This window comes from Mobula birostris, chromosome 23, assembly GCF_030028105.1.
Source record: "Mobula birostris isolate sMobBir1 chromosome 23, sMobBir1.hap1, whole genome shotgun sequence".
NCBI classification, from domain to species: Eukaryota; Metazoa; Chordata; class Chondrichthyes; order Myliobatiformes; family Myliobatidae; genus Mobula; species Mobula birostris.
In genome coordinates, this window is record NC_092392.1 from 35,080,007 (window position 1) to 35,102,215 (window position 22,209).

The following is a 22,209-nucleotide window of genomic DNA, read 5'->3' on the forward strand; positions in this document are numbered from 1 at the left end:
TTATCACACAGTTTTAGTCGCAAAAATAAATGTAGGCACTGTAATTATAATACTAAGTGGCAAGTTCAGTCACAAAGATATCAACCAAGCTTTTCAAAAGAGAATTAAGTAGCAAATCCACACGTCAAAGCTGTGCTCACATTGTAACACATGAAGTTTATTTCTTCTTCCAGCAATGGGGTCCCAACGTATCAATGCAGCCATAAAGAAGGCATGGCAGCAGCAATATTCCATTAGAAGTTTGAGGACGTTTGGTAGGTCACCAGGAACACATGCAAATTTCTACAGATGTACTGTGAAGAGCATTCTAACTGAGTGCATCACCGTCTGGTGTGGGGAGGGTGGGGGTGTGGGCTACTACTGCACAGGATCAAAGTAAACTGCAGAGAGTTGTAAAGTTAGTCATCTCCACTCGCCTCCGTAGTATCCAGGACATCTTCAAAGGAGCGATGCCTCAAAATGGTGGCATCCATCATTAAGAACCCTCATTGCCCTGGGCATGCCCTCTTCTCATTGCTATCACCAGGAAGGAGATACACAAACATGAAGGCACACATTCTGTGATTCAGGAACAGCTTCTTGTCCTCTGCCATCCAATTTCTGAATGGACATTGAACCCATGAACTCTACCTCACTACTTTTTTTTAAATTTCTTTTTTATTGCACTGCGTACTTAATTTAACTATTTATGATATATATGCCTACTGTAATTCACAGTTATTGTTCTCTCTAGTATTATGTATTGCATTGTACTGCTGCCGCAAAGTTTACAAATTGCATGATATAGGCCAGTGATATTAGACCTGATTCTGATACTGATGTCTTCACAAAACAAACTCTTGCTCCTACAACTAAGCACATCTTTCCCTCCCCCGCTCTCTCTGCTTTCCACAGGGATCGCTCCCTATGCGACTCCCTTGTCCATTCGTTCCCCCTATCCCTCCCCACTGATCTCCCTCCTGGCACTTATCCTTGTAAGCGGAACAAGTGCTACACATGCTCTTACACTTCCTCCCTTAGTACCATTCAGGGCCCCAGACAGTCCTTCCAGGTGAGGCGAGATTTCACCTGTGAGTCGGCTGGGGTGATATACTGCATCCGGTGCTCCCGATGTGGCCTTCTATATATTGGCGAGACCCAACGCAGACTGGGAGATCATTTTGCTGAACACCTACGCTCTGTCCGCCAGAGAAAGCAGGATCTCCCAGTGGCCACGCTTTTAATTCCACGTCCCATTCCCATTCTGATATGTCTATCCACGGCCTCCTCTACTGTAAAGATGAAGCCACACTCAGGTTGGAGGAACAACACCTTATATTCCGTCTGGATTGCCTCCAACCTGATGGCATGAACATTGACTTCTCAAGCTTCAGCTAATGCCCCACCTCCCCCTCGTACCCCATCCATTATTTATTTATTTATATACACACATTCTTTCTCTCTCTCTCCTTTTTCTCCCTCTGTCCCTCTGACTATACCCCTTGCCCATCCTCTGGGTTTTTTTCCTGCCTCCCCCTTTTCCTTCTCCCTGGGCCTCCTGTCCCATGATCCTCTCATATCCCTTTTGCCTATCACCTGTCCAGCTCTTGGCTCCATCCCTCCCCCTCCTGACTTCTCCTATCATTTTGGATCTCCCCCTCCCCCACCCACTTTCAAATCTCTTACTAGCTCTTCCTTCAGTTAGTCCTGACGAAGGGTCTCGGCCCGAAACGTCGACTGTACCTCTTCCTAAAGATGCTGCCTGGCCTGCTGCGCTCACCAGCAAATTTGATGAGTGTTGCTTGAATATCCAGCATCTGCAGAATTCCTCGTGTTTACATCTTGCAAAATTCCATGGAATTTCCCTCCATTTTCTATACATGGTTATATTTCAAGCATATTTTTAGGGAGATAGCAATAGATGTGAACTAACTGCATATTCTCTTTCTGCACTAGATCAAGGGAAACACTAGTCCAGTTTATGACTAGATTTGATAGAGTCCTGAAACAAGCGAGCAAAATTAATTACTTTCAAAGATTTAAAATGATGAATTGTGAATTAATTATTTTTTTTGTAACGAGAATGTGATAACATTTTGAGTAGACACCATTTCCGACAGTATATTTCTTTCTCAGTACTCCATTGATATTCCAGGCTAGATTATGTGTTCAGGTCTCCAGAGAAGGGTTTAAACACACAATGACCTTCAGATGCAGTGACAACAATTCTAGGGCAGAGACAAGGTTGACACAAGAGACTGAAAATGTAATTTGCCCCATGTTTAAATGCATAGGAATAACATCCTTACACCAGAATAAAAATGACATTTCCTTTTGTTTCAACAGTCGGTAAAAGGTAACTTCTAAATATTTCTCAAAAAGCAGAATGTATGCATTGCAACCAGTAACTCAAATCATTTTACATCAAAGACTTTGTAAATTCCACAAATAAAATCAGATTAAAACTAACACTTCAACAAAGATAACTCTACCAATAAACAAGAATACCAAAAGCTTTGAGGTTTTGGAATTGCTCATTAAAACGCAAATTCCTAAAATTCATATTTCTATCAAATTCTTTAATTTGGAAGCAATGGATATCTGCCTGGTCCATCCATGCCAAAAATCAGTATGGGTAATCTGTATGGATTTATCGTCTAAACTAAGTAGCACTTTATTTACAATGTTGTCTGAAGCAGTCTTTCACTTTGCATTGTACAGCTACCTACATGGTAAATCTTTGACCTGCTTGCATAATTGCAGCTGGGTGTTAACAAGTATACCAACAGCATACTCAGTGAGCTTAATTGCAATGTCAAGACTCTGACTTGCATTGTTATAGATCTTCCTCCCCGCTCACACCCCACCTCAGAATAAGTTGCCCACTTCTACTTCCTTAATGTGATAATGCACAGATCCTGCAGCATGTTGTATCCGTCTTGCACACGAAGGAAGTGTCAAGTCAAGTCAAGTCAAATTTAATTTAACTATATACATGTAATCCATCAAATGAAACGATTCTCTGAACCAGGGTGTAAAACACCTTAGTATGCATTACACACATGTAATACATAATAATTTATGAAAGTAAGGTACAGAACAAATTAACCAGTGACACTTTGAATGCAACACAGCAGATAGTTCAGTAGCCTAATGGCCTGAGCGAAGAAACAGTTTCCCTTCCAGGTGAGGTGACACTTCACCTGTGAATTTGTTTGGGTCATCTATTGTATCTGGTGCTACCGGTGTGGCCTCCTGTATATCGGTGAGACCCGACGCAGATTGGGAGACCGCTTCGCCAAACACCTATGCTCTGCGAGCCAGAGAAAGAGAGATCTCCTAATAGTCACCCATTTTAGTTCCACTTCTCATTCCAACACGTCAGTTCAAGGCTTCCTCCACTGCCATGATGAGGCCATGCTCAGGTTGGAGGAGCAACACTTTATATTCCGTCTGGGTAACCTCCAACCTGATGGCATGAACATCAATTTCTCGAAATTTTGTAAATACACTTCCCCCACTTTACCATTCCCCATTCCAATTTCCCTCTCTCACCTTATCTCCGTACCTACCTGTCACCTCTCTCTCGTGCTCCTTCCCCTTTGCTTTCTTCCATGGCCTTCTGGCCTCTTCTGTCAGATTCCCCCTTCTCCAGTCTTGGATCTCTTTCAGCAATCAACTTCCCAGCTCTTTACTTCACCCCCCCTCCCTCCTGCTTTCACCTATCACCTTATGGTTCATTCTCCCCTCCCCCAACTTTCTTGCTCTGACTCCTCATCTTTTTCTCCAGTCCTGATGAAGGGTCTTGGTCCAAAACATCGACTGTACAATTTTACACAGGTGCTGTCTGGCCTGCTGAGTTCCTTCAGCATTTTGACTCTGTTGTTTGTTTCCCATCCTGACTGTTCTTGTTTTTATGCATCAGCATCTCCTGTCTGATGGTAGAAAGTCAAGGAGAATGCTGGGTGGATGAATAGATCCTTAATCATACCATGGTTTCTGTATACCCAGCACTCCTGATAAATGTCCCCGATGCATGGTAGGGAGACCCTTATGATCCTCTCAGCCGTTCTCACAATCCTTTGTCGGGCCTTTGGCCTGAGGTTCAGCTGCTCCCATACCAGATAATACTGTTAATGGTGCTCCTTTACAATGCAGTTACGATGTGGGCGGGGGGGGGGGGAGTGATGTTGAAAAGCATCACATTCCTCAATCTCCTTCGGAAGTGAAGACACTGCACATTAAAAGCAGCAAACAATTACTCCAAATGTTATGTACAGGTACGTAAATTTTTTTTTTTTGCGTTGTCCCTAAGTTTTGCTGTAATTTCCCAGCAGCTTTGATCTAAAATCATTATAAAGATGTTTAATGAACCTTATATTCTTATAAGAAAATATTCATTAAATCTTTGCAATGGAAAATGTTTTCCAAAGACATCCTCATGAATGCTCTGAAATACTCTGGAATATAATAATGAAGGAATACCTTCTATACAAACAAGTAATATAATGCTTTACATCATAACTTCCAATTCTTCCCTATTTTTATTTAAGAAAATATCTCTCTGCCACCAATGGTATCTTCATATTTATAATGCTATTCATCAATGTCTTAGCCTGAAACATCGACTGTTTATTCCCTTCCAAAGATACTGCCTGGCTTGCTGAGCTTCTTCAACATTTTGTGTGCTTAGCTCCAAGTTTCCAGAATCTGCAAAGTCTCTTGTATTCATATTTGATTATATTTGCATTAACAAAATTACTGAGCTAAGTACAGAAGCTAAACAAATAATCAGTTTTGAAACAATTACAGTACTGTGCAAAGGTCTTAGGCACACATATGGTCTTAGGCACTAGGATGCTGAGAACTTTTGCACAGTACTGTATTTGTCAATGTGGAGCAGAGAGCGAGTTTGTAAATCTGGCAGGAGCAAAGGATGTGGGGAATGGTGAGGGTGGAGTACCATGGGATGGGTGTGGGACAGGTGGCAGAGGAGGAATGCCAGGGTGGGGAGTGGTGTGGGTACAGACACACCCAGCCCTCTGACATCAGGCAAGGTCATTTGATTCCAAACAATTGGTTTATTAGTCATTACAAAATGTCTCTCTAGTGCTTCCCACTCCCTCCCCTCTACTTCCCTCTTTTTTTCTAAACATGATTCCCCTCTCCCTGCCCCTTCCCACTCCCAGCCCACAATAGAGACCCATATCAGATTCAGGTTAATCGTCACTAACATATATCATGAAATTTGTTTTTTTTTGCGACAGCAGTGCAATGCAATACGTAAAAGTACTACAGTGCTGTGCAAAGGTCTTAGGCACCCTAGCTATATATATGTGCCTAAGCATTTTGCACGGTACCTTATGCTATTGAATTATGCATCCTGTTGATTTGGTGGCTCTTTCTGAACTTTCTCAAAGTAGCCACTCAGAAACATTCATCAAACTCTTACAGCCCTCTAGGTGGCGTTCTTACACAACCTTTATTCTTTTGCAAAGGGGCATGTAGAAAATGCAAAGAAAAAAACAGAAAAGCTCATCAATAAATGCGCTAAAAATCTCTACTATCCAGGAACCTAAAATATTTAAAAGGTCACACAACTTAACTTTCACATTGACTTTATGATAATAAACATAAAGCACAGCTGCAACTGAAAATCAATTGGTGATGGAATATTTCTGAAACACCAGTCTTTTGTATGTTAAATCAGTAATGTGATACTGTAATGTATAAAGTCTATTAATTACTTGGAATGCAAACTTGCTGTAACAATTATTAATTCTGTGTTTCTCCCATATTTGCCTCAAATAATTATTGCCCAGAGATACTGTTTACAATTTATGTGTGCACCAACTCAAAGCAATTTATTTCACAACAATCATCTCTTCCAAGACTTGCCCTCTCTAATTCTAAATTGTATATACTGTATTTTTAATGAATACATTTGTTGTTTTGCTAATTGAAAAGGAAGCACATCATAACTCACCTACTCTAGACCACCAAGGTCAATAGGTTCAGCTTGTTTACAGAGAAGTTGATTGGAATTTTATTAATATTTTTCTCTGCAGTCTATTTGCTACATGAGACAGGCTCCCAATATAGCTCCAGAACAAATTTTAATTATGACTGTATTGTCAATTAGCTCCATTGCCCAAAGAAGTGCCATGTGGCTCTTCTGATTGATGGCTAAATATCATAAAAGCTGGTGATTGTGCAATATAGCCTTCCTCAGCAATATTGAAGAAGTATTGTCTGTAAAGTAGTTGGGGGTGTTTGAGTGTGTGTGAATCTATCATTGTAACCATATAACCATATAACAATTACAGCACAGAAACAGGCCATCTCAGCCCTTCTAGTCAATGCCGAACTCTTACTCTCACCTAGTCCCACCGACCTGCACTCAGCCCATAACCCTCCATTCCTTTCCTGTCCATATAGCTGTCCAGTTTAACTTTAAACAACAACATCGAACCTACTTCAACCACTTCAGCTGGAAGTTCGTTCCACACAGCTACCACTCTCTGAGTAAAGAAGTTCCCCCTCATGTTACCCCTAAACTTTTGCCCTTTAACTCTCAACTCATGTCCTCTTGTTTGAATCTCCCTCACTCTCAATGGAAAAAGCCTATCCACATCAACTCTATCTATCCCCCTCATAATTTTAAACACCTCTATCAAGTCCCCCCTCAAACTTCTACACTCCAAAGAATATAGACCCAACTTGTTCAACCTTTCTCTGTAACTTGGGAGATGAAACCCAGGTAACATTCTAGTAAATCTTCTCTGTAGTTCATGTCTTTCAAATTAAAACAAATTAGATCTTTTAAAATTCTATTTGAATGTTTTTACTATTAACCTCTCCATTATTTTTTTCTCTACTATATTGTCGTTCATTTCGGGGTGGTGGGGTGGAGATACGTATCTACCAAAGGAGGTGTAAGGCACTCCTTCCATCCATTAGCCTGAAGGCCACCCTTGGGCAAGGTGTAGCACCTGCTTAGCTCCCACTCCTCCTCCCCCATGATCAGTGCCAAGTGAAGCCATGCGAGTAGGTGGTGAATGGTTGTATGAGATCCATATCACAAGTCCTGGTTATGCAGCCACTGACACCAGGCAGACAATCTCTGAAGAGTATTGATAATGGCTGGGCTCACCTGCTCTGGAAAGGCACCACCCAGAAGGCAACAATGGCAAACCACTTCTGTAGAATTAGCCAAGAGCAATTGTAGTCAAGACCATGGTTGCCCACTTTGTATGACACAGCACATAAAGAATGAACGTATGTCGTTCATCCCATTACTGTTTTGGGTACAGTTTAGTTATATTTTACCTACATTTTACAGTTTACCTACAGTTACCTACCTATAAAGAAATAAAAGCCTATGATACCCATTATGTAGCAGGATTTTGCAATGTCCTCAACAAATATGTAATGAAAAACTAACAGCAACCGATGTGGGATTGAGGGTCAAAAACTTTGTCAAAGGTTTTGAAAAGATTTTATAAGCCATGAAGTAGATGGAGGTGAAAAGAATATAATTGAGAGAACTTGCATAGGTGAATATGGCAGGTTGTGTTAATATTTGTGTACTCTGAGGTGTTCGAAGAGTGTGACAGACCAAGCACAAATACACGTCTCTTTATTTCTGAATCCAGGCAGAAAAGCTTATTAAAGCAGATGGGTCTCTGAGCTAAGTATTCATGGATTTATTACAGTGTAATCAAAATCAATGAACATCAAAGGACCATTACTGGTCCAACGTGACAGGAGATGGCTTTAATCTTTTTGTTCTTTTAAGTGGATGTGCATCAATATAATTAAATAGGGTATACGAACTTCAGGCAATCCGGAACAAAAAATGTACACCCTGATTTCTATGTTATTTTAGGTGTTGTGGAGTACAAGTTCATAATTTTGAAAGTATTCATGGAGCTTTTGGAACAACATGGAACCACCAGGAGGAAATCTGTGTTTAAAACTATGGCGTGTTGCAGAGTATAATTCTAGATAGATAGATAGGTAAATATACTTAATTGATCTTGAGGGAAATTGGGATTCATTACAACTGCATCAACCAAGAACAGAGCATAAATATAGCAATACAAAAACCACAAACAATCAAACAACAATATGGAAACTATGCCAGATGGAAATACGTCCAGGACCAGCCTCTTGGCTCAGGGTGTCTGACCCTCCACAGGAGGAGCTGCAAAGTTCGATGGCCATAGGCCTCCCATGATGCCCAGTGTTGTATCTCGGTGGAATGTGGCCGAAGTCCAACAGCAAAAAGTTCAATATCCGGTCTACAAACACGTTCCTCGATCATAATATGACCAGGATTGCACCATCCGTTGTTATCCAGAACAGTAAGCCCCCAACTCCTTTACGCTTACCACTCTCAGTGCACTTCTGTTCAGCCCGAACGGTCTGGAAGCCATCCATGGAAAAGTTTTGGTCGGGTATGTCCTCGTGCAGCCACGTTTCAGTAAAACACATAACACTGCACTCCCGAAATGTTCTCTGACTCCTGGCTAGCACCGTCAACTTGTCCATTTTATTACCCACCGAACGCCTTTTTTCCATAAGTCTCTGTTGACTCGACCTGCTCCTCTTTCCTCGCCTTTGTGATCCCCTTCTGCATCCTCTGTGTGTTTTCCTCCAGGTTTCAGCAGGGGTGTCTGCCGCTATGCATCTAAAGATGCATTTGGTATTGTTCAGTGTGGCCTGAGAAACAGTAATTACCAGGAAGTTATTGTCAATCAATAAAACTAAGTGTTATTAGACCATAAGACCATAAGGTATGAGAACAGAATTAGGCTATTTGGCCCATCAAGTCTGCTCCATCATTTCATCATGGAAAATCCACTTTCCCTCTCAGCTCCAATCTCCCACCTTCTTCCCATATCCATCCATGCCCTGACTAATCAAGAATCTATCAACATCTGCCTTAAGTACACCCTATGACTTGGCCTCCACAGCTGACTGTGGCATGAATTCCACAGATTCATCACACTCTGGCTAAAGAAATTCCTGCTCATCTCCATTCAAAATGGTTCATCCCCCTCGTCTGAGGCTGTGTTCCCTGGTCTTAGAACCACCTCCCCCCCCTACTTCGTGGGAAACATCCTTTCTCAATCTGCTCTATTGAGGCACATTGTTTGCCCCAATGTTCTCCCTTCATGTCATACAGTACTTTGAAAAAGCACACAGTTCCTCCCCAGCTTACAATGTTACAATGCCACTACTTATTTACAAACTGTCCGTATGAATGTGGGATGGCAGGGTGGTGTAACATGCTCCTGCCCTCCACTAACCTGCAGGTCACACTTGGGCAAGGTGTAACATCTACTTAGCCCCTGATCAGGGTCACGCGAAGCCATAGAAGCAGGTGGTAGATGATCATATGAGCAGTTGGTGCATATCACAAGTCCTGGTTATGCAACCACTGACACCAGGCAGACAAACTCTGAAGGGTATTGACTGTGGCTGGGATCACCTGCCTTGTAAAGATACTGCCCAGAAGAAAGCAATGGCAAGCTGCTTCTGTAGAAAAATGAGCCAAGAACAATATGATCATGGAAAGACAATGATTGCCCAAGTCACACGACACAACACATAACAAAAGAACATATGAATGACCATTTGGTAAACTGGCAGAATGAGCTACTGACTACTGTGGGTCTCTGGCTATCTTCTGTGTGGGATCTTGGTTCACGGAATAACATTGCATCCTGCCAAGAAATGCCTCTACTTTCTGAGGAGTCTGACAAAAGCTGGACTATGCACATCAATACTCACAACGGTTCTCCAAACATGTGGTACAGAGCATCCTAATATGCTGTATCACTGCATCGTATGGAAACTGCACTGCAATGGACAGGAAGGCTCTACAACCAAGTAGCCAACAATGACCAACACATCACCAGCACCAGCCCACCTGCCATCAGGGACGTATATACTGACCCCGATCTCGACCGTACCCTCCAAATATCCAGACCTGCCTCTCATGTTTTTTGCACTACCTTACTTCTCATTTTTCTATTTTCTATTTACGATTTAAAATTTAAATTTTTAATATTTACTAATTTTTACTATTTTTAATATTTTTAATTCTTAATATTTGTAATCCAGGGAGTGTGAAGTGCAGAATCAAATATCGCTGTGATGATTGTACATTCTAGTACCAATTGTTTGGAGACAATAAAGTATAAAGTATATACAGAAAGATGTCGGAAAAAGGCCAGCAATATCATGAAAGATCCCAACCATCCTGCTCATGGACTGTTTGTCCCAGTCCCATGAGGGAGGAGACTATGTAGCATCCACATCAGGACCACCAAAATCTGTTACTTTCCCCAAGCAGTTGTGTACATACATCTATTGATGCTTCTGGACACATCTTCAGTGATGTTCCTGGAATCATCGGGTGTTTCGGGTCTTTCAGCATCATACAACCTCCTCCAGGTGACCCATCCGGGGCTGATCAGACCCCAGCTTGTGTCCAGATGGCTAGCTACTCACGACTCCATGGCTCTCCTCTTTTAAGCCACAGCCATCTTGAGGCCCTCTCTGCCGCATTGGTGGTACTGCGGATGGTTCTCCTCTTCCTCTCTCCCTCGATGCCCAAAATGCTGAAGGCTCTAACTAAGGAACGGGCTATGAATCCCCTACAACCAACCTCCACTGGGAGACACCTGGCTCTCCATCCAGCCTGCTGACAGTTGCTGACCAGTCCTGCGTACTTGGAGAGCTTCCTTTCAAAGGCCTCTTCCAAGCTATCTTCCCATGGGACTGTCAGCTCCAGCAGCACCACTTGCTTAGTCAACTCAGACACTAGGACAATGTCTGGTCGCAGGGTGGTGGCTGCAATATGGTTGGGGAACTTTAGCTGCCCTTCGAGGTCCTCCAACAGCTGCCAGTCCCTTGCAGAGGTCAGAATGCCTGCAGATGTTCTTTTGGCAGGAATTGGCTGCTCCCCAGCTCTGACAAAGGCAATGGTCTGCTTGGAGGGTCGGGACCGCTTCGCCCACTCAACTCCCGCGCCGACGGCTTCAGCGATGGTCTTCAGGACCTGATCATGCCTCCACCTGAACCGTCCCTCACCAAGTGCCCTCGCGCAGCCGCTGAGGATGTGCTCCAGGGTTCCTCGCTTGGAGCACAGTGGGCACGCAGATGACTCTGCCTTGCCCCATGTGTGCAGGTTTGATTGGCTTGGAAGCACATCGTACACTGCCTGGATGAGAAATTGGATGCGGTGTGGTTCGGCTTTCCAAAGATCAGCCCAGGTCATTTTCCTCTCAACCGCATTCTCCCATCTTGTCCAAGCTCCCTGTTGCTTCATTCCCACCGCCTTGCAGGCTCTCATCTCCTCCACTACTGCTCTCACCTCCTCCTGAACTAGATGACGCCTTTCCTTCCCTCTGGTGTCCATTTGGGGAGTTAGAAAGGATCCTAGGCCAGCTCGGCCTCGTGCGACCACTCCCACCAGCCTCCTGTGACGCAGCCTCTGCCTCCTGACCAGCTTCCTCTGCCCTCCACTTCCTGCCAGTACTTACTTGGATCCCTGCTCTAGCCACTTCCGGGTCACTTGAGTCCCTATACTGTAGCACTTCCAGTAAGGCTGATCAACATTTTTACCCACTAACCCTTCCCTCTCGTCCCCAGCCACTGCTGTTTTATCATTTCCTGTCAGTCACCTCACGTACTGGTACTTCCCTGCCTAGCTCCGCTTTATGGACATGCAATCAATCTATGTATATAAGCTATTTATTATGTTTTTTATTATCACTTTCTTTATCTAATTGTTTATTTTTGTGCGGCATTGGATCCAGAGTTACAATTATATCACTCTCCTTTATACTTGTGTACTGGAAGTGCCATTAAACAATCTTGAACCTTGAAACTGAATGACCTGTGTTAAGCCCCTGGTTTAACTACACCTTGCCCTCGGATGGACTATGTTTTTTTCATTATGGGCAGCTGCATTTTGGACTTCAAGATTTTAAAAATTAATAAAATAAAGTGGTATACTCAGAAAAAAAGTAACTAAACAAAGATCATGTATTAAGGTTTAAAGAAAGATGTCTCATAATGTTTGCATTATGCTTCCAGAAGAAGATGGCACCAGCAAACAACGTGACCAAGGTCAACATCCTCCAGATGGTTCACAAAACTATTTCTTTCAATTCTTTCCTGTTTTATTTCCCTTTCAAATGTGGTTCTGCTACTGTTGGAGTCTGTGATCTACTGTTCAGCGCCTGTGAGTTACACCTCTGTGGTGTGTCTGTCTCCAAGAGGGTTCCATGAGGCGTCGAATAAAGCACATGGCTTTGAGGCCAAGAAGCATGGAGACGGGCATAAACCCATGATTGGCACCGTTTCTCGCCGATTAAAGTGCCGTGGAAGATTGAACTCAGGAGGTGAGTGGGTGTTCAGTGCTCTCTACCAGCCTCTCGCTAGCTGCTGCCAGAAGAAAGTGTCTGTGTGCGATGGACTCTCTCTCTCTCTCTCACTCACTGTTCCCAAAGGAAGGTCCCTACGTTCGAATGATTTCTCTCTCCATCAGTGCTGTCAGAGGATGGTGCTGAAGCATGGTTTAATCGATGCAATTTGTTTATTGGACTCTGTAGTTCAGATTTTGATGTGTGTCTGATTTCTGGTCGCTCATTTTTTTGTGCTACTTTGGGTGATATTGAATTGGGGTGGCCTGCAGATAACAAACACTGAGCTGAACTGAATATAACTAAATATGCCTGCACTCTTTCAATATTGAGTTTTATATTTTGTGTTTCTTGCTTGTTTTTCTTCCTGGTGTTTGGGCAATTTGTTTTCTTTGTGTGTGTGTGTATGTGTGTGTGTGTGTGTGTGTGTGTGTGTGTGGGGGGGGGGGGGTGTTCCATGGTGTTTCTTTGTTTCATGGCTGTCTGTGGAAGATGAATCTCAGGGTTGTATACTGCAAACATACTTTGATAATAAATGTGTTTTGAATCTTTGAATCATCAGTGCAGAAGTCATTACTTAATGCAGGGAGGGAGGGAACATCGACTCAGACCATGAGAGGCCTGCGTCGGGCATTTTCATGCCTGACAAGGTGCAGATTAGAAGTCTATGTGGGGTGCCACTCCTCGCACAGACACTAGAGCAATGTGTGATTAAGTGCCATGCTCAAGGGCACAAACGCACTGCCACAGCTGAGGCTTGAACTAGCGACCTTGAGATAACTAGACGAACGCCTTACTTAATGAAGTCATTACTTATATATTGCCAAATTGGAGAAGGGAACGAGAGTCTGAACATTAGTACAGCTTAACCTGTTGCCACTGACCAAAGCTATCAGCAGAACCTAATACAGACAAAGAAATATAATCACTGTCGAACTGACCTCTTTGCCCTTTTAACCTGGCCTCAATTTATCACAGATATTGTCTTTGTCTAATCCATCTTTTCTGTTAACTTCTGCAAAGTTATATTTATTTTTATTTTTAATCTCTCTTTCCTAGTTCTGATTATCTATCTTTGATCTGAAACGTTGCTTCTCTTTCCACAGATGCTGCCTGATGTGCTGAGTGTTTCCAGCATTTTATTTCAGATTTCCAGCATTCCCTGAAGGAAACCATGCTGACTTTGTCGTATCTTGTCCTGTGTTATCAAATATTCTATCACTTCATCCTTAGCAATTGACTCTAACATCTTCCCAACCACTGAGGTCAGGCTAAATCGTTTATAAGTTCCTTTCTGCTGCCTTCCTCCTTTCTTAAAGAATAAAGTGACAGTTGCAATTTTCCAGTCCTATGGCACCATGCCAGTGTTCAAGGATTTTTGAAAGATCATTTCTAACGCCACCTCAATCTCAAATGCTACTTCTTTTGGAACCCTAGGGTGCAGTTTATCTAGTCGGCGTGACTTATGTACTTTTAAGTCTTTTAGCTTTTTGAGCACCTTCTCTCTTATAATAGTAACTGCACCCACTTCTCTTCCTTCAAACAATACAACAACATCTAGTACACTGTTAGTGTCTTCCACAGTGAAGACTGATGCAAAAGACTGATGTTTTAATGTGTTGTGTGAGTTATGTGGGTTATGACCAAAAGAAAACTGGCTGGAGTCATGTGGCACTTTAGTGCAAGGGTGTTTATTAGGTGTGTCAGAAATCAAACTTACAAAAATTAGCGAAAATAATGAAAAGAAAACTGCTAATATTTACAAAAAGAAAGCACAAAATATCCCCATACTTGTATTCTTGTCCAGTGTGAACTCCTGGCAGCTTCAATCACTGAGGGCAAAGAGCTTTTTTATTCAGCACCAGATCATGCCATCTTTAATTACCAACTAAGTTAACTTAAGACTACACATGAATCCGATGCACATCACAATGTAATTACAATCTTATTACCAAAAGTAAACAGAAGTTTCTAAAGTACCATATACAAACAACAAATTCACATTTATACATCCCCATTACTAAAGAAATGGAATATTCTGCCGCGTAGGGCTGGAATGGCACCATAAAGCCAACCGGAGCGTATCAGTCAGTTTAGGACCCGTTATGAGAATATACCAGAGAAGGCACTGAAGTGTGTACAATTGGATCAATGACATCAGAGTGAGAAGACAATGTTCGTGTGTATGCAAATGCATGGAAGTAGGGAGCGTGTTTACCAAGTGCTCTTCATCACAGTGAGCAAGGAGAAGACTAACTGAAATAAACCATTGGTGTTGGCAGTTGAGTAAAGAGCAGAAATGGAGGGTTTATAGGAAGTTTCTACTGAAGGAAATGATATTGAAACATTTAAAATTCTCGAAGAAAATAGATACAAAGAGTCATCAAAATCTGACATGGTTCCAGATTCTGAAACGAGCACAGTAGTTGAAGTTCAGAAGTGGGAAGATGAACTGATTACTTAAATTGGATTTTTTTCATTCTTATTTCATATAAATTTTATTTTATACAAAGTTTAACCAAAGTAAAAGTAAAACAAGCAGAACATCCAAGTTCTGACAAAAGGTGTCTTGCTCTGGATTTGATTTGAACAACATGCCTTGCCAGGACTGGACATTTTCAACAGTGAGGAAAGTTGTGGGTATTTTCTTTGGAAAAAGAATAGTCTTAACTGAAATATATAAAATTACAAGACAAATTAAAGAGAGAGAAAATAAAGTGTTGCTCATTACCAATGAACCAAAATCCAAAGAGAAAAATGTACAGCATTTGGTAAAAGGATTAAAATGGAGATGGAGAACATTTCTACCAAGAGGCTAGGGGAATTTAGAGGGCTGAAAGTCACTGCCTGAAGGATTGGTAGAAGCAAAGTCCCTTAGATGATCTTACAAGGTACTTGGACTTGAAGCTGAAGCACTGTGATTGCAGGGTTAAGCACCAAGTACTGGAAGCTGGGATTAGGTTGAGTAGCTCCTTTATAAATCCACCAGGAACCCACTAGCTTGAGAAACCTACCTCTGCATCATATGCTTTCCAGGATTCTATGAGAAAAACTGATTTTCCCATTATGTGCCATTATTATCTACTTTGTAATTGTATATATTTTAATTAAGTCTCCCCTTTTTCCAGGGAAAATACCCATAACTTTCCTCATTGCTGAAAACTTCCAGTCCTGGAAAGTCAAATCCAAAGCAACAATTCTTTTGTCAGAACTTAGATATTCTGATTACTTTCCTTTAATTTTGGTTATTATTAATGTTTAATCCATATGTGGATGCACTAAATATCGAGAGAACTAGAGGTCAAAAGAACTTGAGTTGCATTATATGTATTTTTTTGTGTGTGTGCAGCTTTACAGGTTTGTTAGTATGGACTTGTCAACATGAGTTGGATAGACTCAGAAATAGATTTAGAAGTTGAGATGGATAATTAACACGTGCCTGTTTAACATGATCCAGGGATCACATCAAATTGATGTTGCTTGATTATTATAATAACTTCAGTGCCAGTCAGCCTAACCATCCTGTTGATTACCTCATTGTCCCAGCGTGGTGTTCAATTTTGTCAATGTGCATCTCTGATTAAAACCAGCCTGTATCGATCAGAGGAAAGGCGTACTCTGGCTGCAGCAAACAGTGCAGGTCGTTTGGAGGTGACAGTGACCTGTTGAATCATGAATGTAAGAGATAACTTGCTCCATTACTTTACAGCAGGATGCTGGAAATGCTGATGGGGGAGGTAGGGAGGGAGTGAACAAGAGATATTTCACCTCCTTCCTCACCTTCATTCAGGGCCCCAAACAGTTCTTCCAGGTGAAGCAACACTTCACTTGTGAAACTGCTGGGGTCGTCTATGGTGCCCGATGCTCCCAATGTGGCCTGCTCTACACTGGTGGGGCCTTGGGTGCCTACTTCATCAAGCACCGCCGCTCTACCTGCCAAAAGCAGAACTTCCTGGTGAAGGAACGTTTTAATCCTGATTCCCATTTTCATTCTGACATGTTGGTCCATGGCTTTCTCTTGTGCCAAGATGAGGTCATCCTCAGGGTGGAAGACCAACACCTTATATCCCACCTGGGTAGCCTCCAACCTGATGGCATGAATACCGATTTCTCCTTCCGGTAAAAAAAAAAGTTCATTCTCTACTATTCCCCACTCCGGCTCTTACCTCTTCTCACCTGCCTATCACCCCCCCCCCCCCACCCGGGCACCCTCTTCCTTCATTTTCTCCCATGGTCCACTCTCCTCTCCTATCAGATTCCCTCCTCTCTACCACTCCCATCCACCTGGTTTCACCTATCACCTTCTCATTATCCATTTCCCCTCCCCCCACCTTTTTATTGTAGCATCTTCCCCCTTCCATTCCAGTCCTGATAAATGGTCTCTGCCTGAAACGTCAACCATTTACTCTTTTCCATAGATGCTGCCTGACCTGCTGAGTTCCTCCAGCATTTCGTGTGTGTTGCTTTGGATTCCCAGCATCTCTTATGTATATGATGTTTCATATTTGCCAAGGCCAGGAGGTACTCCAGACACACCTGCAGACTCTTAAAAACTGTGGAAGGTGATGACGCTGAAAAACAATGCATGCATTAATGCCCCAGTGTCCTGTATACAATGCTACAGATCGTTCAATGAACCCACTCCTGTGGCTATGGCGAATGAATGCATCTATCAGGTTCACACTCTCCACACAAATAAAGTCAATTGCTTCCCTACCAGTATATTTTATGATATGAATCCTAATGCTCCATGCAGAACCTTGTGGTCCCTCCATTTTGAGAAAACACAACAATACTTTGTGATTCTGTGTGCAGATCTAATTTGAAATGTCACTGTCTTGTGAACCATTTAACAGGTAGCTACAAACTTAGTCATCAATTATTAGGCTAATTTAACTTGCCCAAGTATTTAACCTACACATCAAACTTAGTGGATTGAAATGCTGATTTGCAAAGATGCCATTATAAATATGTCATTTGCGCTGGAACTACAAGTGGTGTTCTGTTGGGTTCTACTTTGGGACAATCTGTTTGCACTTTGTCCTAAGCTACCAAAAAAATGTCAATACAAGATTGAAGGGTGTTCTAAATGCAATAATGCAACATTCAGATTACAAAAGGTTATACAGAACTGTGCAAAAGTCTTAGGCACATGTATATAGCTTTGGTGCCTAAGACTTTTTGCACAGTATCTTAGTAAGTTATGCATTGCACTGTAATGCTGCTTCAAAAAAAAATCAAATTTCATGACATATGTGAGTGATGATAAACTTGAGTCTGATATGGTTCTCTATTGTGGACTCACAGTGGGAAGGGAGCAGGAAGAGGGGAGACATGCTTAGTAAAAGGAGAAGGGAGCAGGAAGCTCCAGAGAGACAAGCTAGAATGATCAATAAACCAATTGTTTGGAATCAAATTACCTTGCCTGTTGGTTCAGTTGTGTCTGCACCCACATCAACCCCACCCCTGGCACTGCCACTTGTCCCTCTTGCCTCCTTCACTCCACCCTCACCATTTCCAATGTCCTTTGTTCCCACCAGATTTACAAACTCACTCTCCACTCCACATTGCTACAAGGGTGTTGGAAAGCGAACCCAAGTGCAGGACACCAACGCGTAGGCAGCATTAACAGAAGTGTGTTTATTAATAGTTGCAGGGAAGGCCGGGGAGCGAGGATTAGGCCAAGGGGAGCCAAGGAGTGAGCGAAGCTGGACCGGGGATCGAACCCAGGTCACTACAGCAAGACTCAGGCATTTAGTGGTGGGACTTGGCAGAGCAGAGATGTGGACCAGGGGATAAGCGTGGCCGGGAATGAACAGAGGGCAGAATTCCCTACTCCTATTAACACGGGGGGGGGGGGGGGGAATTAACACCACAGGTAACTGGTGTGGGAACAGAACTTAGAATGTAGAGCACTCAGCGTTCGAGAGACAACGTAAACACAGGCAAACAGGGGGGGTGGACAGAGGAACAGTAGGCAGGCCAAACTCTTCTTGACCCTGGGCACTGGTGGAGCTGGACTTCTAACTGGAGATGACAAAACCAAACAACGACAGACAATTTGTATCTTGACACGGATTAGAACATGAAGCAGCAAATGGCCGGAAGTCACTTAGCTGGACATGAGGAGACAGAATTCCCGAAGTAACCTCAAGCACCGAAGTCCACCATTCTCAGCGGCCTGGAACATGCATTGCCGCACTGGCTCAGGTGACAGTCCAGCCCTGAGTAGATGTAAGCCGGAGTTTTTATGTTGCCGGTTCAAATGAGAATCAGGTGCCCTAATCAAGGAGCCCGGTGGAACACGGGGGAAAGGGAATTAAACAAAAATGAGGAATCAATGGACCAGATCATGACAGTGCCCCCCCCCCCCAATGGGAGCCTCCAGTCGATCCAACAGGCTTGCCCGGATTGTCGACGACCTGGGCGGGTGGAGGGGTTTTGGCAGGAGGGTACAACGGGCTGACAGACACAGGTCTCTCCTTTGTGGAAGTGAGTGAACGCTTTTCTTGCTCAATTATAGACAAGTGTTCAGGACTGTTTACTTATCTTAGCTGCCTGAGTGGTTGGTTTGTTCTGGCTATTTACATCACTGGTCAGGTTTCTTGCTTTATCTTCAGTAGAGAGTCACTATATTGTGCCAATCACTCTGGAGACTGAGTTGATGACTGAGCCGTTTTTGTGATTGCATTACTGTTTAGGAAACGGCTACAAGCCTTATCTAAAGCAGCTACAAAATTCAGCATAATTGTTAAAGTCTGTCATCACTAATGCATTACAGTACATTTTTTATGACATTCAGAATTGTCTGTACATACATTTTGGGATCATTCAGAGCAGCTTCTCCACACTCCTCAAAGGCAGCCAAGCCCTGGTTATAGTTATGTGTTTCTAGAAATTTCTTCAGATCCTCACGGCTATCTTGGATTCGAGACACTAAGTTGTACATTTATCCAAGTCCTCATTTCTATCAGCATCTGATAAGTTCTGGAATTTCGTATGAAAAATCTCTAGATGTTATTCCATAAGTACTTCTTCATATTTATGAGCCAGCTCATCCTGAGTACTTTCATCACAGTCCCGGCGGCCCCAAGGTCAATTGAGGTAGGCACAGATTCCATTCAACACTTTCACTAGAAAACTTATAATCTTTCCACTTGCTGGGCATAAAATTTTAAATCACTTTCATCCTTCAGATCTTCACCATCCTGAAGAAGGTTTGCCAATTCTCTGGTTTCAATAGCACATCTTTCCAATCATTGTACAAAAGGGAATATGTGTAAGGAGTCCAGACCTGCATTTGATGTGGTTCCAACCGGTGCAGTCACTTCATGTTTGGCAACACAGACACAATTTTCTAAGTCAAGACTATTTTCTGACCAATTGTAGAATTTTCTTGAAAAAAAAATCAACATCTTTATCAAAGTTGCATGTTGTAATACACCATGTCATAGCACCCCCTACCTTGTCAATGGCAACAGTCCCTTAATCTTAGCTCAGAAGTAAAATTCAATTCGTAACAACACATTGGCTTCTTCTAATTGTCGTTGTAACTGCACAATTTTCTCATTTGATACCTGGGAGCTCTGAGTCACTCTCTTCAAACCTACAAGATGCTCACTGGGTGGGATTCCAGTAGAGGACTCTGGTTAGCGAGAGTTTGTAAGACAGTGCTTGTGCCCGCTGGGTCCGTGCTTGGCGGGACCGTTCTGTTACAGGGGCATTGGAAGTGAACACAAGTGCAGGACACCAACACGTAGGTAGCATTAACCGAAGTGTGTTTATTAATAGTAGCAAGGAAGGCCGGAGAGCTAGGATTAAGCCAAGGGGAGCCAAGGGGTGAGCGAAGCTGGACCGGGGATCGAACCCGGGTCACTACAGCAAGACTCTGGCACTTAGCGGGATGAGCGTGGACAGAAAAGAACAGAGGGTGGAATGCCCTACTCCTATTAGCACAGGGTGGGGGGTGGAAATTAACATAGGTAGCTGACGCGGGAATGGAACTTAGAATGTAGAACACTTGGTGGTCGAGAGACAGCGTAAACACAGGCAAACAGCGTGGGTGGACAGAGGAGAAGTAGGCAGACCGAGCTCTTCTTGACCCCAGGCATTGGTGGAGCTGGACTTCTAACTGGACAAAACCAAACAATGACAGACAATTCGTATCTTGACACGGTGTAGCACATGAAGCGGCAAACAGCCGGCAATCACTTAGCTGGGCACGAAGAGAAAGAACAGATTCCAGTGCCACATAGTATGCCCACAATGCTCAGCAAAACAACACAAATCACAACAAAACAAAGCACAAAACACAACAGAACAACAACAGTAAAACAACCTTTATCCCTCCTGTCCTTCCATGCACATACTTAGTTCTCTAGCCCCAGGTCAGCCCACCTTCAACCTCCAGCAGACTTGGTCCTGTAGCTATTGGGCCTTCAACTTCCCCTGTAGATTTGAAGACCTGGGTTCCAGTCAATGGACTTCTGATTTGACCCTCGGTCCTCGATCAGTGGCATTGAACCCAGGACCCACTGATTAACAAACACACGAATGGGTATTCATGTACGGTTAAATGACAACTAACCTGAACTTGAACTTGAGGTTGGTTAAAAACTGGCTCTAAGGAAGTTGATAATTGAACTGAACAGTCAGTGAGCAGAGTGGTCTGACCTGTTGTGAGTGCTCTGCACAGGTTTGCACAGAAAACCAACACCATCCATTTTATTAGCATAAACTCCCTCTTATATTTCTTAAACAAATAATTCTCCCTTTGCATATTGGTTAGACACTCTTGCTGGCCTTTTCACTGCACCTGTATTAAAGGGGAGCTGGTAGCGGACCCAAGTGCAAGACACAGACACTAAAGTTCTAGGAATAGGACTAAGTTTGTCAAAAAAGCAAGGGAAGAAATGATGCTGGACATTGACACAGGCCCTGGACGAGACTAGAGTTCAGGGCCTGGGCTAGGACTTGGGCTAGAAGCACGGGACCCGGATGTGGAGCCAGGAACCAGGAGCCTGGACGAGGAATTTGGAACTCCAGAACCAGAGTCTGGACAAGGACCCCGAACTCGGGTCTTGGTTGGGACTCAGAACCTGGGTCCTGGCTCGGAACTGAAACCTGGGTCTAGGATCTTGGCAAGGACAGGACGAGGTACTCCAGCTCAAGATGAGAAACTCCAGGGCAGGATGTAGCTCTTGGCCTAGGTTTGGCTCCGTTTGGTTAGACTCTTGGGTATGGAGCTGGGCCTCCTCCTAGGACGCAGGGCTGGGTCATTTCCTAGGACGCAGGACTGGGATGACTGCCGAGGTAAACTGCCTGGATTTGCATGGGGACAATCCAGCACAGGACGAGGAATCTCCAGCACCGGGCTAGGTGAGGAACATGGACTGGAAGAGGACACAGCACCTGGACTTAGTCTTGGAACACTGGAGCACAGGAACACAGAGCCAGAACCCCTCTTTGGGAACAGAACATAGGGCCGGGACTTTTACACCGACACAGACACTAAACACTGGGACACAAAGAGACAGTTCCAAACCCAACAATAGGTAGTTTGTTATCTTGGCGTGGCAAGGCTCCGGTCTCACTCTAGTGGTTGAACTTGACTGCGATACAGGTGAGGACACAAGCAAAAGTTGCAGGCGAGGCTTCAGAAGGAAGGCGAAGGGAAGAGTCCAGCAGGGAATCCTTGGTTTGAGAGGTATTTATATGCCATCCCAAAATGAGAATCAGGTGCCTCAATTAAGGCACCCAACAGAACAAGGGAGAAAACAGGAACACCTGG